Source organism: Neomonachus schauinslandi, chromosome 2, assembly GCF_002201575.2.
Source record: "Neomonachus schauinslandi chromosome 2, ASM220157v2, whole genome shotgun sequence".
Classification (NCBI taxonomy): domain Eukaryota; kingdom Metazoa; phylum Chordata; class Mammalia; order Carnivora; family Phocidae; genus Neomonachus; species Neomonachus schauinslandi.
This window is the reverse complement of record NC_058404.1, coordinates 170,629,469-170,647,362: the sequence shown is the minus strand read 5'-3', so window position 1 is coordinate 170,647,362 and position 17,894 is coordinate 170,629,469.

Genomic DNA, 17,894 nt, shown 5'->3' with positions numbered 1-17,894 from the left:
TATACAATTTCTCTTAGGCAAACATAACAGTAATAATTGTTGCAGGCAAGATCCACTGATGCATGTTAGAATCAATGAGTAACATTTTGAGGAGAAAGAGGATTTTTGCATAGTCTCAAAGTACCTCAAGATTTTTATCGATACAAAGGAAAAAATAGTAATTTTACTACCTGGTAGATGTCAGCTTAACTAAGTGATCAAGATTAATACCATCAGTAGTAAGATGTATTGACATCATGTACCCCCTGATATGATGCATTGAGAACACAGTATCACTTCTAGGTATTTTTGCCAAAAATGTGTAACTTCAATCTAATTATTAGAAAATATCAGAGAAACCAAATTGATAGACATTCTACAAAACGACTGCCAATATTCATCAAAAGTGTCAAGGTCATGAAAGACAAGAAAAAATTGAGTAACTGTCATAGTCTGGAGGAGACAGAGGAAACCCAATAACTAAATACAGTATGGGATCCTGGATTGGATCCTGGGACAGAAAAAAAAAAAAAAACAAAGGCAAAAACCAGTAATATCTCAATGTCTATAGTTTAGTTAATGGTATTATAAGTTCACTTTCTGTTTTTGAACATCATACTATGGTTATCCAAATCGTGAATATTAGAAAAAGCTTGGGTGAAGGGTATACATGAACTCTGCACTATTTTTGTAATTTTTCTGTAAGTCTAAAACTATTTCAGAACAAAAAGTTAAAAAAAAAAAAAGAATAAAAGTGAGGGGTGGGATCTAGAGCACAGGGTAAAAAGTACTTCTGCTTAGGAGGAGGTATGCCTCTCCCATGGAACCAAGAGGGCTGGTGAAAAGCATGAGTGGTCATGGAGGTAGGTTTACTGAATTGATGTCAGGAAACTGGTGGAGTTCTTCAAGGAGAAACCAGGGCTGTCCCCTCAATGTCCACCACAGGGCTTGTCATAGAGTAGGGATACAACAAATGTTTATTGAACTGAACAGGCTTGGATTTGAGTCATGATTATATGATTTCTAGGTATGACCTTAGGCAAGTTCTTTACTCTCTGTGCCTCCATTTTCTCTGAAAATGGGGATTATAATCCCAGTTGTTGAGTTAGAAATTAATATATATTTACCAAAATCTATTTCCTTTTCTTCCTGGGCACACAGCTAGATAATGCTTCAGCCTCCAATTATGTTAGATACCTACTGACTCACACATCACTGGCTTTCAATATATATTTAATGAAAGATTATAACTATTGAAATGTTCCATTATAAACTTTGTTGTGGGGGCACCTGGGTGGCTCAGCCGGTTAAGGGTCTGCCATCAGCTCAGGTCATGATCTCAAGGTCCTGGGATCGAGCCCCGTGTAGGCTCCCTGCTCGCAGGGAAACTGCTTCTCCCTCTCCTCCCTGCTCGTGCTCTCTCTCACTCTCTCTCTCAAATAAATAAATAAAATCTTAAAAAAAAAAGTAAAAACCCAAACTTTGTTGTATTACCAGTTACTCTTTATCTTGATCCAAGATGGTATCTTGTCTGGCCATCGAGGTGGTAAAGGCCAAATGAAAATTTAATGGATAATTTGTTGTAAAGAATATGATTTTTTACACAGATCTAACTGATAATGATTAATTCTTCCCTAAGTATGAGCCATGGAAAAAAGCCATGTATTTTTAATCCTCTGACATTGGATAGAACTGGAAGGAAATAACAATTGTGGAAAAAATTTACAGAGTATTTCTTCCTTTTTTTTTCCTCACCACTCACCTAATTTGAGGACACACTTTTTTTTTAAAAGATTTTATTTATTTATTTGACAGAGCGAGACACAGCAAGAGAGGGAACACAAGCAGAGGGAGTGGGAGAGGGACAAGCAGGCTTCCCGCCAAGCAGGGAGCCCGAATGGGGGCTTGATCCCAGGACCCTGGGATCATGACCTGAGCCAAAGGCAGACACTTAAAGACTGAGCCAACCAGGCGCCCCTAGGACACAGTATTATTAGAAACAGTATGAAGGCAGAGGGGTATGTTGTGTTTAGAGAATGGGAAAAATGAATCGCAGCTAACAAAAACTTGCTGACCGCTGAGGTGGGGTCCTCTGGGGTTGTAATACCTTAGATTAAGCCATCAGTGGTTTAGATTTTGAACCTCGATTTTTCTGGTTCAGTTAACATGGTCACATCACTTAGATGAGTTAAACGAATCCACGGATTCTCATGCCAACCAATTTCTTGTGAGAATAATATGTAGATCAGAATGCTAATTTACTAATTTATGATGATACATGAAACCAAAGAGCAGATTGTATGTTTTATCAGCTGCTTGATGCACTTTCTTTGTAGGAAAATCTATATGGAAAGCCATATAGTTATAATCAGAAAGTTTTCTGATAAACAGGAATCTGGAGCAAGAAGAGTTAGATGTGTAATCTTAAAGGCCGGGATTATCACATTATGATAACTGAATACAACCATTTCAATGGTAAGGACAGACTTGCTAAGGGAGGGTTGCTTTTTCTCTACTGATATTTTTTTTTATTGTGGATTGAGCTAGGATGTATAACTCCTAGCTTCTCACTATCCCTTTACCCATCCCAGGGAAGAGAGAGTGATATCTGATTGGTAAATTTGGGAAGAATGACCTAGGCATCTTGCCTCATTTCCTCTCTTTGTCTTGAGTAAGGCTGCTCTCAGAGAGCACACACTTTTTTCAGGATTTAAGACTTACTCGGTTCAGTGTGTTGCCTAGGGCCAACTTCTCCACTGGACACAGTAGGACCAGTGTCTAGGGTCTAGCATACTTTCAGATGTCCCTAAAATGTTTTGCTTTAATTTAAAATTGGAAGGAAAAAAATGAACTTGTAGGTTAAAGAAAATTTCTTTTTAAAGATTTTATTTATTTATTTGAGAGAGAGAACGAGAGAGCACAAGCAGGGGGAGAGGCAGAAGGAGAGATAGAAGCAGCCTCACTGAGCAAGGAACCCGATGCGGGACTCGATCCCAGGACCCTGGGTCATGACCTGAGCCGAAGGCAGATGCTTCACTGACTGAGCCACCCAGAAGCATCTGCCTTTGGCTCAGGATCCCAGCGTCCTGGGATCGAGCCCTGCATTGAGCCCCACATCGAGTCCCGCATCGGGCTCCCTGCTCAGCGGGAAGCCTGCTTCTCCCTCTCCCACTCCCCCTGTTTGTGTTACCTCTCTCACTGTGTCTCTCTCTGTCAAATAAATAAATAAAATCTTAAAAAAAGTTTAAGGGGAAAATGTTTAATATATATATGTTAATATATATAACATATATATTAATTCAACATCTTCATTATCCATTCATCAGTCAATGGACACTTGGGCTGTTTCCATATCTTGGCTATTGTAAATAATGCTGCAGTAAACACAGGGGTGCATATATCCCTTTGAATTAGTGTTCTTGTATTCTTTGAGTAAATACCCAGTAGTGAGATTGCTAGATCATAAGGTATTTCTATTTTTAACTTTTTGAGGAACCTCCATACAGTTTTCCACAGTGGCTGCACCAGTTTTGCATTCCTACCAACAGTGCACAAGGTCTCCTTTTTCTCCACATCCTCGCCAACACCTATTGTTTCTTGTGTTGTTGATTTTAGCCATTCTGACAGGTGTGAGGTGATATTTCATTGTAATTTTGATTTGCATTTCTCTGATGATAAGTGATGATGAGTATCTTTTCATGTGTCTATTGGGCATTTGTATATCTTTGGAGAATGTCTGTTCATGTCTTCTGCCCATTTTTAATTGGATTATTTGTTTTTTGGGTGTTGAGTTTTAAAAGTTGTTTATGTATTTTGGATACTAGCGCTTTATCGGATAATGGCATTGCAAATATCTTCTCCCATTCTTTTTGATTGATTGTTTCCTTCACTGTGTAGAGCTTTTTATTTTATTTTATTTTATTTTGATGTAATCCCAATAGTTTATTTTTGCTTTTGTTTCCCTTGCCCCAGGAGACATATCTTGAAAGAAGTTGCTATGGCTGAAAGAAGTCAAAGAAGTTACTGCCTGTGTTCTCTTCCAGGATTTTTATGGTTTCAGGTCTCACATTTAGGTCCTTAATCCGTTCTGAATTTATTTTTGTGTCTGGTATAAGAAAGTGGTCCGGTTTCATTCTTCTGCTTGTTGCTGTCCAGTTTTCCCAACACCATTTGTTGAAGAGACTTTCTTTTTCCCATTGCCTTTTCTTTCCTGCTTTCTGGAAGATTAATTTACCATATAATTGTGGGTTTATTTCTGGATTTTCTGTTCTGTTTCATTGATCTATATGTCTGTTTATGTGCCAGTGCCATACTGCTTTGATTACTACAGCTAATATAACTTGAAGTCTAGAATTGTGATGCCTCCAGCTTTGCTTTTCTTTTTTAAGATTGCTTTGGCTATTTGTGATCTGTTGTGATTCCATACAAATTTTAGGATTGTTTGTTGTAGTTATGTGAAAAATGCTGTTGGTATTTTGATAGGGATTGCATTAAATGTATACATGGCTTAGGGAGGGTAGTATAGATATTTTAACAATACTTTTTCTTCCAATCCATGAGCATGGAATGTCTTTCCATTTCTTTGTGTTGTCTTGAATTTCTTTCATCAGTGTTTTATAGTTTTCAGAGTAGAGGTCTTTCACCTCTTTCGAACAGATTTTCTTGCAGCAACCCATCAAAACAATGAGAAATGTCTATGCTCTATCATGAACAAATGTTCAATGTAGGACATATTTTGAAACACCTATATCTATAGGGGACTCAAAGCAAAATCTGGAACTGTTTTACATGTTTAAAAAGCACTTATGGAGTGCCTGGGTGGCTCAATTGGTTAAGCGTCTGCCTTTGGCTCAGGTTATGATCCCAGGGTCTGGGGATCAAGCCCCACATCCAGCTCCCTGCTCAGTGGGGAGCCTGCTTTTACCTCCTCCTCTGTCCCCTCCCCCTGCTTGTGTGCACTCTCTCTCTCATGCTCTCTCTCAAGTAAATAATCTTTAAAAAAGAAAAACACTTATGGGGCACCTGGGCGGCTCAGTCGGTGAAGTGTCTGCCTTTGGCACAGGTCATAATCCCAGAGTCCTGGGATGGAGCCCCCGCCTTGGGCTCCCTGCTCAGCAGGGAATCTGCCTCTCCCTCTCCATCTGCATCTCCCCCAGCTCATGCTCTCTTTCGCTCTCTCTCGCTCTCAAATAAATAAAATCTTAAAAAAAAAAGCACTTATGTTAGGTGATACTATTATATTCAAAGAGCAAGTTGGAATTACAAATAACATTTTTCTAGGAAAATAATTATATTCTTAGTTTTTTTTCCTTACCTAGTTTACTTGATTAAAATTCTGTATGGGGTGCCTGAGTGACTCAGTTAAGTGTCTGACTCTTGGTTTTGGCTCAGGTCATGATCTCGCGTTCAGGGGATAGAGTCCTGCGCTGGGCTCTGTGTTCAGTGGGGAGTCAGCTTCAGATTCTCTCTCCCTTTCTCTCTGCTTCTCCCCGTTTGTGCATGCTCTCTCTCGCAAATAAATAAATAAATAAATAAAATCTTTAAACAACAACAACAACAAAAAACCCTATATATTTCTTTGAGTTTTATCTTTAAGGCAATTAAAATTTTAATTCTCAAAATGATTGAAGTTTTTAGTTAACTTCAATTTAAAATTCACTGATGATAGAACTAAAGCATTATTACTTACAAATGAATAAAAATAAGTTAGAGAACATATATAATCCTTTCAGTTCAGTTAGAGAGTAAACTAATATTTATCAAGCTCCTCACCCGATACGTATCAGGCATTTCCTTAGATATTTTCATCTATATTGTCTCATGTGATTCTTACAATGGTTCTCTAAAGTTAGCATTCTTATCCCTGCTTTACAATTGAGGAAACTGAGGCTAGGAATAACTAATTATCTTTACAGAGCTCATATATTAATGACATGGCAGAACTAAAAATGAGAACCCTACAACCATTTAAAAGCCAATATTATTTTCCATTTCACCATCCTACTCCCCTCAGTAAAAATGACAATGATGATCCTTTATATGTATATGTCTTAACTCAGAAAAATTGCCATAGTCTCCTTAAAGATGGGGGTTGTGTCTTTTACTTTTACAATATCCCTAAATTCTCAAGAAATATTAGTTGAAAAAATAATAGCTCCTGATATATATTTACATATTTATTTATTTATATAATATTTAAAGATTTTATTTATTTATTTGACAGAGAGAGAGACAGCGAGAGAGGGAATACAAGCAGGGGGAGTGGGAGAGGGAGAAGCAGACTCTCCACTGAGCAGGGAACCTGATGCAGGGGCTCCATCCCAGGACCCTGGGATCATGACCTGAGCCGAAGGCAGATGCTTAACGACTGAGCCACCTAGGCGCCCCACCTGATATTTAATGTTATTTAATTTTTCAGTGGGATTTCAATGATACAAATAAATTGTGTTCTTCTACCCCTTAGTGTATATATGCAATTATTCTGACTTACTTTACAGCTGATATAATTTCATCATCCTGTTTAAATTCACCTTATATAAGAGGTGTATAGGGGCACCTGGGTGGCTTAGTCAGTTAAGTGTCTGCCTTCGGCTCAGGTCATGATCCCAGGGTCCTGGGATGGAGCCCCCAGCCAGGTTCCCTGCTCAGTGGAGAGTCTGCTTCTCCCTCTCCCTCTCCTGCTCACGGGCACTCTCTCTGTCACTCTCTCTCTCTCACAAAAAAAAAAGGTGTATAAACACAAATGAAGCGTCTATGCTATAATTCTTGGAATGTGCATTACAATACCAGGCTCATACAAAATATATTTAACTTCATCTGTAGGCTATTTTAACTCTAGGAGTTGTTTTACAAATATTATTCTGGACCTTCTAGGACTTTCCCAAGTTCTTCCCATCTTTTCAATTCTGGGAAGGATGCTATAAAATAAATAGTACTATCCATAGATTTGAAAACATGTTAAAATAAATGGATACCACCTCCAGAAAGGTTTAGCCTCAAAGTGTTAAGTAGTCCTGGGTCTTGGAAATTTATATTTGAATATGCTCAAATAATTGCGCTGGGAATGGTGCTCTTCTTGCTCTGTTTCCTAATGCTTTTCCTTTCAAAATACAAATCAGCTTAAACCAAACCAACAAACTTGTCCTACAATCCTCAAACTCCATCCTAATAATTAGCAAAATTGAAGAAATCGTCTTTCAGAAATGCTATCACCAAACATTCACTGAGAAGTCTCAGCTCTTAGGCAGGATCAGAGAGGAAGGTCTATTAAGTGGAATGTGCTACTTGGCCCCAGGCCCAGTTTATATTTTCCATCAGCAAACACTACTTTTACTTAGGGTGAATTTCTTTTAGAATGCCTGTTGAGGTTGCCCTCTCTCAACTTGAAAGAGGTGAGGTTTTTTTGCGTGTGTTTCTTTTTGTTTTTTTAATTTTTAAATAGTACAATCAAATTTTGAGAACCCAAATGGATTTCATTATAGATAATGTCACATTTCATTTTAACAAGCATTTACAAAAAACCTACTAAATAGTTAAATTCTGTTGGACACCACTATTAGAAAACACCTCAAGTTAACCTAGGCCCAAAAAGGGCGGTTTATTTTAATAAAGGGAATGTTTTAAAGAAACCAAGGAGAGGCATGCAGCTAGCCCTGGGAAAGACTACAACCAAATCGTTGAGAGCCCAGATAGTATTTTCTTTCCATCTCTCAATCTGCTTTGTCTGCTTCATTCTTTCTGGGACAGATTCCTTTCCTCCCCAGGCTTCTTGCAGAATAGATCTGCCCCCAACTCCTGAGTTAACCCCGTACAGGCTTAGCTGCACAAAAAACTGTATCTCTCTAGAATATTTTATTCTTACTTAAATATTTTTAAAAAATATTACATAGATTCTTTTGTTTCAAAAAGGTACAGTGAAAAGTCTTTTCAGCCCTTTTCCTCTAGTTACCTATTTCTGTTTCTCCAAGGCAACCAATGGAACCAGTTTCTTCCAGCTCCTTCCAGACCTATTTAATGTATGTATGATAAAACACATTTATCTATCTTTCTGTCTATCTATCTAGGTATTCTTCTCTCCCCATTTTTTCCCACTAATGGCAGTATAACACATACACATTTTCACCGAACAGTTTATTCTGAAAAACGTACAGTTATCAGCATTTAGAGAATGCCATAGGATTCAGTGTTGTAATGTAACATATTTCACCAGTTCTCTATTGATAAACATCTAGGTTTCCCCCATTTTTTTGCTATTACAAATAATGTAGCAATAAAAACTGGAACACACACACATTTAAGAGTAATTTTTCTTTTTCTGTGAACAATCTTTTTCATGCTTTGTCTATTTTTTTCTATTTTATTGGTATTTTTCTTATTGATTTCTAGGTATTTATATATTAGAGAAATAAGTCATTTGTCTCTGATTTGAATTGCATTTTTTTCTTATCATTTGATTTTACTAATGATGCTTTTTGTCTTTGTCCTAATTCTAAAATTTCCCAGAAAGGGCTAACTGGATAAAGACACCTACTCTTGGTTAATTCACTGTGGCTGGGAGGTAGAGTCATTTTTTAAAAAAATCCTGGAGTGCACTTTATGGAATGGGGGTAAGTAAAACTAAGGGGAAATTGTGAGTGAGGAAGTACCCTAAAAGGGGTCCACTACATTTCAATGTGTAAAGAACTGGGGATACGTCTTCTTGCCTAGGGAAAGAGGGCTCACAGCTTAGCAAAGATACACAACGATAAATAGTCACCATAGCAATCGGGTAAGAGAGGATATATAAATTGCTGTGGGCATAGAGGAAGAAGCAGCTCATTATGTTTGGGGTATCTGGAAGAACTTTACGGGAGAAAAGGAATTTGAGCTGGGTTTGTAAAGACAGAAATAAGTGAAAATGAATGATTGCTGGCCAAGGGCTTAACATCATTCAAAGTAGGTTATATTGGGAGGTGTATGATGGTCACAAATGGAAGAGTAATGTGACTGACAGAAAGATGTCCCCAGGAATGGTTACGGGATGTAATATTTCCTTATTGGTAAATGATATAAAAGCTTAACACTCACATAAAGCTGGAGCTACCACAATATGCTTCTGGACTGAAGAGTGGCTTCCTGTAAAAATCCCCCACAAAGACAGAACTGTGGTTGCTATCATACCCACAGGATTCTCCCAGGCATGAGAAAGCTATCCTTGCCATTCTGCAGTTCTGGTTCTCCTAGGGTTTTTTTGTTTGTTTTTAACCCTCTCTTTGCCAATCCCATTTCTACCTTCCCTGTCAACTTCAGAGACTGCCTCATGCCTGCCTACTCACTTATGGAGAAATTGGGTAAAACGAGGATAGATTTCTCAAGGGCATTCCTCGGTGTTTCTAGGCTTGAGGGTCTATTTGAAGTCCATTTCTGTAGGATTAGTGGCAGGATTTGGACGCATGGGCTGAGGGGCTGGGATTTTATCTTCAACCATATAAATGAGTGTTTCTTCCCAAAACATGTTATAAAATTTTATGCCCTGAGATGCTCTCCATGGATAATGATTTTTGTCAAGTAAATTTGGAAATATGTAACACTATTCCTTTTATAATGTACAATGTCATATTAAAATCTCTGAGAATTTATTCAAAGGACAGAATGCAATGAGAAGCCTTCCAGTTTAAAAAAAAATGTATAATTTGCCCTTCATTTACATATTTTCTCACATAATGTTTCTTACAATTATGAGAAAAACTAAAATAGTGGGGAGCTGTGAAGTTTCTGAGACACAGGCAGGTTCAGTTTTTCATGAAGTTTACACTCAGCCTGCAATGGCCTTGTTCCCATTTTTTTGTTTCAGTTTGCTTATTTTTGTTATTTGTTTGCTTGCTTATTTTTTGGTATTGTTTTTTGGTTTCTCAATAGTAGGTTGACTTTTTTCTCCTCATTCTGCCCCCCACCCAGCTTTACTGAGGTACAATTGATAAAATTGTATATACTTATGTGTGTACAACGTGATTTAACATATACAGTGAAATGATTAACACATCCATCACCTTACATGGTTACCTCGTGGGTGCATGTGTGCATAGAATACTTAAGATCTATTCTCTTAGCAAATTTCAATTCTCAAAAGTTATCTTCTCTTGGTAGATGTTGTTTGTTAGTATTCTATTCCTTCCTTCAGGATATTTGTTTCCTCATTTAAAAATTTTTTAAACACCACTTTATTGCCTGCCTTTTATAGATAAATAATTGCACAAAAAATAATTTTTCTTCGTGATTGAGTCCACTAATAACTGCAAGTAATAACTACCTTCTATTGAGTCTTTACTTTTACATGGTTTCATTATTTTAATTAATCAGAAAGTGAATATAATGAATGCATTTGAGAGATGAGAGAATGAGTTTTAGAGGGCTTAAAGTAATTTTCCCAAAGTCACAGAGCTTGCAGCTCTTGTTGAGCGTGGTAAAGCAATCCTTTATGAAGTCCACTGATACTTATTTACTTTAGATAACAGCAATATTACCCACTATCCAGTTTCCACCAGATTTAAAGTTGAAAAACACAGGGGTTCCAGCATACATTGGTCCTACTTTCTTTTAATGAAGTTCTTTCAACAGTGCTATTCTAGGGGCACCTGGGTGGATCCGTGGTTCTGTCTGACTCTTGATCTTAGCTCAGGTCTTGATCTTGGGGTCTTGATCTTGGGGTTGTGAGTTCGGGTCCCGTGTTGGGCTCCACGCTGGATGTGGAGCCTACTTAACAACAACAACAACAACAACAAAACAATGCTATTCTAAGTTTAGTTGGGAATGAAAACAAGTATTTATCAGCTACGATGTAGAGGAGGAAAAAATCCTGAGACAGATTTTCTTTGATTTGCCACATGCTGTGTTATAGAGTAATGCTCACTCATTCTTTCATTCAGCAAATATCCATGGAGTGTTTTGTACAAGGCTCTGAGTTTGGCAGTGAGGAATAAAAGATTGAATGGGAAGTGGAAACTGTCTTCAAGGAATTGATGAACTACTAAAGGAAATTATAAATATGTAAATAATTATAATTAAGCAGAATGCTCTGAGTCAAAATCAAAGTATAGGAATGTGAAAGCAGAGATTAGTTTTGATTGGGAGGAAATCATACTTATGTTCTAAACATAAACATCAACAAGCAGGTTTAGTATTTAGCCATTAAATAGGCCAAAGATGGCTTTAGACAAATATAAAAGGTTTATTTATGATGCACTGGCCATTTTATAAAAATCCAAGACATTTTCTAAAACAGAAACTATTATTTCCTTAAAGGCCATCTTTCATATAAAGAAATGGCAGGGCTCATCTTATTTATAGTATTAGGTTATAGGCATTTTATCATTCTTCAGATTCATCTGGCATTTTAGAGAATTAAATATTTTAACTAATTAATTGTAATGTAACCAACTGGAAGATTACAGAGAGCAGAGTGTGATCAAGAGTAGCAATTTGGCATTTAAGGTACATCAAGATAATCATTCAAAGATTCTTAAATTTCTTTTTTTTTTAAAGATTTTATTTATTTATTTGACACAGAGAGACGCAGCAAGAGAGGGAACACAAGCAAGGGGGAGTGGGAGAGGGAATGGGAGAGGGAGAGTGGGAGAGGGAGAAGAGCAGGGAGCCCGATATGGGGCTTGATCCCAGGACCCTAGGATCATGACCTGAGCAGAAGGCAGACGCTTAACGACTGAGCCACCCAGGTGCCCCTTAAATTTCTTCTTTGAAATTAATATGATATTGAATGAGAATGAGCATGATAAACAATCTATTTATCCAATGTTTTAACCCAATGCTGATGTCTCATCTTTTGAAAGATGTGTTGTACTTTTCCTATTGGCTTAGAATTTAAACCAATAAGGAAGGAGAACATTTTTATAAATATTCACAAAGGAAAAGCTGGCATTGTGAATGTCGAGTAAAGATTGCTTTGTTCTTCATTTGAGTCTGACTTTCAGAATTTTGTAATAATGTAATATCAATATTTTTCTTTTATTGGTGTACTAAGCACTCGTTTTTTAAAAATTCAGGCTGGATGATGTCTTGGCTTCAAATATATTTTCCCAATGTTAAGAACACTTTATTTCTTATTGTTCTTAGAAGAAGTGATGAATCTTTAAAATGTTCAAAGGAAAATCAAGAATTTAAATGTATTTTTATTACCATGGTGAACATATTTCATACGAACAAAATTGATACTAATTTGCTAGATTTGTTTGAAGTTCATAATTACTAGGGTTCTTTCATTTCTAAAGTGGCATATATCACTGTTATTAGTCTCTTTTAATTGCTGTTCAGAGGCAGAGTTAATGTTAGGTTCTCAGCAATAGCTATTTATATCTTGATATTCTGTGTACTTTATTAAAATTTTTGTTTTGAAACTTAATAAAAACGTTAGTAAAGGTTTTTGTATTGTAATTTCTTAATATTGGGACTCAAGGATCTCTAATAATACAAAAAAATACAAAAGAAAAAAAACCCTTCTTTGTATTTTTGTGTATAGTTGGGTTTCATTAGAAAATTTACCATCCTGAGGTGTCTGCTTAAAAATTTCTGATTCTAAAAAAACCCCACTAGAATGTTTTCATTGAGTGTGAGTAGGTATTCCAGTTAGACCCAGATGAAGATAAAAATCCACTTGAACTTATTCCAAATTTCCACTCAGTTTAAAGCAATTACTACAACACGGACAGTCTGTCTTTTGGACGCAAAGAAATACTTTGTCAGGACGCTATTTTGTTTCTCTATGAAAAACAATGAAGGTGGAATAAGAAGTAATTGCAAAGGGAGTAGAACAGAGGAGAAAAAAAAAAAAAAAGGATCAGCAAGACCACCATCACCACCAGAAAGCAAGGGTGAAAAATTCGTGCACCTGAAAACATTGATTTCACGTCAGAACACAGAAAAAACCAACTAAAGAAAGCAGAGTTTAGGGGAAGAAACGGAGCAGGCGTAGGAGAAGGGCTAACAGTTAAGTGATCGCAAAAGGGAAGAAAACCTCGTTGCTTTTTCTTGGCATCTGAAAACCGAAGCTCTAACTGGAGGGCAGAGGTCAGTGCCTGCAGAACCGCATTGCAAACAAACCCACGGTTTGGTGCTTCCGCAAGCGTGGTCGGACCGACGTGGGCAGCGCTGGTTGGGAGCCGACAGTCTCCGTCCCGGCCGCGGCCGCCGTCAACTCCTTTGTCTCCCGCCGGCGAGGTGGCCGGCGCGCCCGGAAACCTCCGCGGGCAACGCCGCGCGCGCAACTGCCGGGTTCGCGCGCCCGTCGCCGTGGCCCTGCACGCCCCGAGTCTACAGCCCAGTGAGGGAATGCTGAGGCGGTCTAGCTCGCCCCGCCGTTCTTCCCAACTTGCCGCCGGGACCTGCGCACTGGCGGGCCCGCCCCGGCTCTTATTTCCTCCCACGCCTCGACCAGTCCTGAGTACGACCCTGTGTTTCTGTTTTGCTTTTTGGGTTGGGAGGGTGCAGAGGACTAGAAACAGCCGTGGTTTCCCGCGCCCTTTACTTCGGCAAAAATTTGGGGCCCCTTATTGATAACGTTCACGGGCTCGAAACAGCTCCCGCCTTCCCCGAAAACTCGACACACTGAAAAGGGCTTGCTCCTCCCTGTGGCCGCTCCACCAGGAAAGGGGGAAACAGGATTTCGGGGGAGCTTTTTGGCGGTGGTGGTGGTGGTGGTGGAGGGACGGGTCCGATGCGGGAGAATCGGCCAGGCCCGGACTCGCTCTCCTGAGAGAGCGGGAGAGGCGGGAGCGCCCGCGGGCCCAGTCTCCGGAGCCGGCCCCGCGGGGCGGGCCGACACGACATGGCGGAGCTCGGGGACGAACCAGAGGTCGCGGCGGGGAGCCGGCTGGTGTGGGGGAGGCGAAGGGCGGTGAGCCACCTGAACGACGTGGCAGCCATTCCCTACTTCCCGAGACCCCTCCCCATTCGGCCGCCCACCCGCCCTCTCGCGGCTGGCGGCGGCGAGGCTGCTCTTCCCGGGCCGGACAGAGAGCGGCAGTGTCTCCCCGCCCGGCACTCGCCGCGCGTGTCTCCCCCCCATAACCCCCCCCCCCCCTGCGCGGCCGCCGCTGCTCGCCAGCCCAGCGCCGCGCCGGAGAGCGCAGTGGCGGCGGCGGGAAAGGGCTGCGGACTCGCGGCGCCGCGTCGCGCACTCGACGACGCGGCCCCGGCCTCGACGCCCTCCACCCGCTCTCGGAGCAGGTAAAGGCAGCGGGTGGTAGGCGGGGCGGCGGGTCCGGGAGGGAAGGGATCCCGGGGCCCCGAGCCGAAGCGAAGGGCCTGAGGCAGCGGCGGGCGGCGCTACGACCGAAGCCCAAATCCCCGAACGTGGGGGCCGGCGCGGGCCGCTTCCAGTCCGGCCCGCGGGCCTGGCCGCCTGGACGGAAGGGAAGTGAGGCGTCGGTGAGAGGCGGGTCCTGGCGTGCCGCCCGAGGCCGGGCGAAGGCGGGGGCCGCGGCCGCTTTCCCGGCCTCCCAGTCCCGGGCGGGCCTCCAGGCCCCAGACACACCCCTCTCGACCCCCCGGAGCTGCTTCCCTGTCGGTTCCCGCCGGGACTTGACCTTGTGCCCCTCCGAGCACCTTCGGCGTTTCCCAGGCGGAGCCCTCTCGGAACTTCGGGCCACCCTCCCGAGCACGTAGTCCTAGCAAAGCCGTTTATTTACTCACTTCTTCATATCCAAACACAGCCTCTCACTCCACACGTTCCGATTTTGGATACTGTGGAGAGACATCCCGGGTCCCTGGTATTTGTGCCTCTTTGACCCTCGTCCGCAACCCCTCCCCCACCGCAACTTTGATCCTCTCTGGGACCTTGCTTGAACCCTTCTGTCATCCGGACCTTCTCCGAGATGTTCGTTTGGAAATCCGTCTTCGATAGAGTGAGTCATCTGACCGGGGGCACAGTTTATTCCTTAGGCTCTTTTGATTAAAACAGTCAACACTACCCACCCCCCGCTTCAGAGAGCTAGAGTAATAAAGTGTAGATGCCAGATCACGCTTGGTGTGGCTTATAAAGAATCTTCCTTTTCGCAACAGCCTTTAGAACTAGGAATCTGGTATTTGTGGCAGGGACAGGTTTGTACACATTCTCGCCATGCAGTGATTGTAATGTCTCCATAGCGCAGTTCCGACTTGAAGGCAGGATTGGCTGGTTTTTCTACTCAACATCTTTAAGCCAATCAAGAAGCGCTGCTTGCCTGGAGACTGGTTAACTCAGAAAAGGTGGGGATTGGTTGAGCGCAGAGAAGAAAATCCTGGTGATCAACCTGGTCTCTGGGAAAACAATGACTGATGTGCAGATGCCTCTCTTCTCTCACTTTTTTTTTTAATGTTATCTTTTCATCCCAGCATCAGCTTTTTCGTTCCGTTTTTATTATTTCTGTGGTTTTTCTTTCAAACACCCAGCTCTCTTCTGTAACTCGTTTGAACCATCTTTCAATTTTCAATGAAAGAATCCTTACACACTTTAAGAAATGTAAACGTCATGTGTTTTGATGCTCGGCTTGTTCAGTTTTCTAACACTGTTCGTTTTTAAAGGTCAGAATTTAAATCAATAATTTTTAGTTCCTATGCTAGATAGAGCCTTTATCATTTAAGTGGTTGTGCCAGAATAAGGGGGCTGCAGTGGTGGAGATGGTGGGAAGAATAGGGAAGAAATGGCTGCTTTTGTATGAGGAGCCTACAATTTAGTTCATGAAAAAAGACTAGTATATTAATGAAAAAAAAAAACAAAACAAAATCCCAGTGCAGAAACCCAGCATACAGTACTGACGAATGTCAGTTTGTGTACCTGTTGACTTTAATAGCTTTTAGGGGAAGAGTAAAGAGGACCAAGTGTTGGACTAAATAGAAAAAGTGGGCTTAAGTTATCAGAAGAATATTTTTCCTTTACTGAAGTGGGTGTAGTACCTTGTACACAGTAGAGGCTAAGTAAATATCAGTGTAGGTGCATATTTTTTTTAACAATATCTGAGGATTTTCCTTTTAAAATCTCCTTTTCTGTCTTCATGATTATCCATGGTTATGCTTGTCTTTTGATATGCAAAACAGTAACCATTTATTAGTCAATGTGAATTTTGGGAAACAGCTATCATCTTTGCCTTTCTTCCCTTCAGTTTTTTATATGCAAACTCACGTTGTCAGTCTTGTGAAGAATATGTCAGGCCAGATACTGAATCTTAATAGATCCCTATTAAATGCCTTTAGAAGTAGTTTTAGGAATTAAAGAAGAGATTGACATTTTATTTATTTATTTATTTATTTTTGAGATTGACATTTTAAAAAATATTTACCATGCCAGGCAGTGAATAAGTCAGAAGTAATTATCGGCCTAATCACCTTCATCCTTATAGTAATAAAAGTGGCTACCACATATCTGTTTATGTATGTGCATACATATATATATGTATATATGCATGTGTGTGTGTATGTATGTATGTATGCCAGGCACTGTTTTAAGCACTGTATATATGCTGCTGTATTTAATTTTCACAGTTCTATGAGATTTGCACTATTATTGGTACTGTTTCACAGATGAGGAGACAGACAATATGAGAAATGTGAAGAAAGTTGTCCCAATATAAGCCAGCTGGTATTTAGCAGAGCCAGGATTCAGTCAATTCTGGATCTTTGTGACCCAGAACCTTACTCTTAGCATATTCTTTTTGTGGCCCTCTGAAACAAAACCTTTGATATCAAGTAAATCATGACATTTCCAAATATCTACCATTTCTCCCATCAGTTGTAAGATGATTTTATGTACCTCTACAAAAACAAAAAAAACCAAAAAAGCAAAAAAACTCCAAGTAACTGTGATATGCCACTGATTTTAGGATGGTCCTTACTGCAGAAATGTAAAAATGTCTTAAAATTGATGAAATAAGGTATATTAGTTTGTCACATAAACATTTTTTCCTTCTACATTACAGTTCAATTTACTTATGTAAGATCATATACAGATTTTTTTTTTAAATCATATACAGATTTTAACATTACTCTGAATTTTGGTTTATTGAATTTACTTTTAAGTAAGTACCTTCCTACCCACTGTACTAAAGTTTTAAAATATGTCTAGGTGGGCAGACTGTTGGAAGAATCTCAGCCTTGTTCTCCAGAAACTATTTTAGTAGTACATCTAGATTCAGGTTAATTAATTTGTGCTATCCAAGCTCACATAACTTTGAAAATTGAAAAAAATCATTTCATTAATTTCCATGGAGGAAGAAACTAGCTATGCCAGCTAGGTTTTTATGACTATTAGTGGAATTAGTAGCAGGAAGAACCTACATGTTGCACTTGGCTGAGCACTGGCTCTGGGTCTATCAGTTCCGCTAAACCTCACTAGACTGATGGTGGACACTATTTTTCTAAACATGGATTGTTCATATCCTTTGATCATCTGTTACATCTCTTTCTCTTAAAATTTTGAGAATGGTCCAAATATATGGTTATTAGTGTCTTTTTTCTTGAAAATATTTTTCTCTAGCTTGCTGTTTTCCTTTTGGTTATTTTATTTGTCAGAAGTTTAAAATGTTCATACATGAATCCATCGTTCTTTTCCTTTGTCATTGCTTCATATTTCCAAATTAAAAAATTTCATTGTTCTACAGATGTGATAATCAGTTTTTTCTAATATTTCTAAGATTAACTTTGTAATCAGAATTTAGGATAAATTCTAAGCATAAATTTATAATTCTAAGGTGATACCACCTTAATTGTTTTACAAATTACTATTAAATCATTTTACCACTATTAAAAACTTTAATCTTCTTGTTTTGGAAAGCCTATCTCATTACATGTAAATTTTGAGGTATAGTTAGGACTTTTCCTGGACTCTTGATTTCTTATAATAGTTCCTCAATCTTTTATTGAATTTTTGTGACTGTACCATTTCATAATGC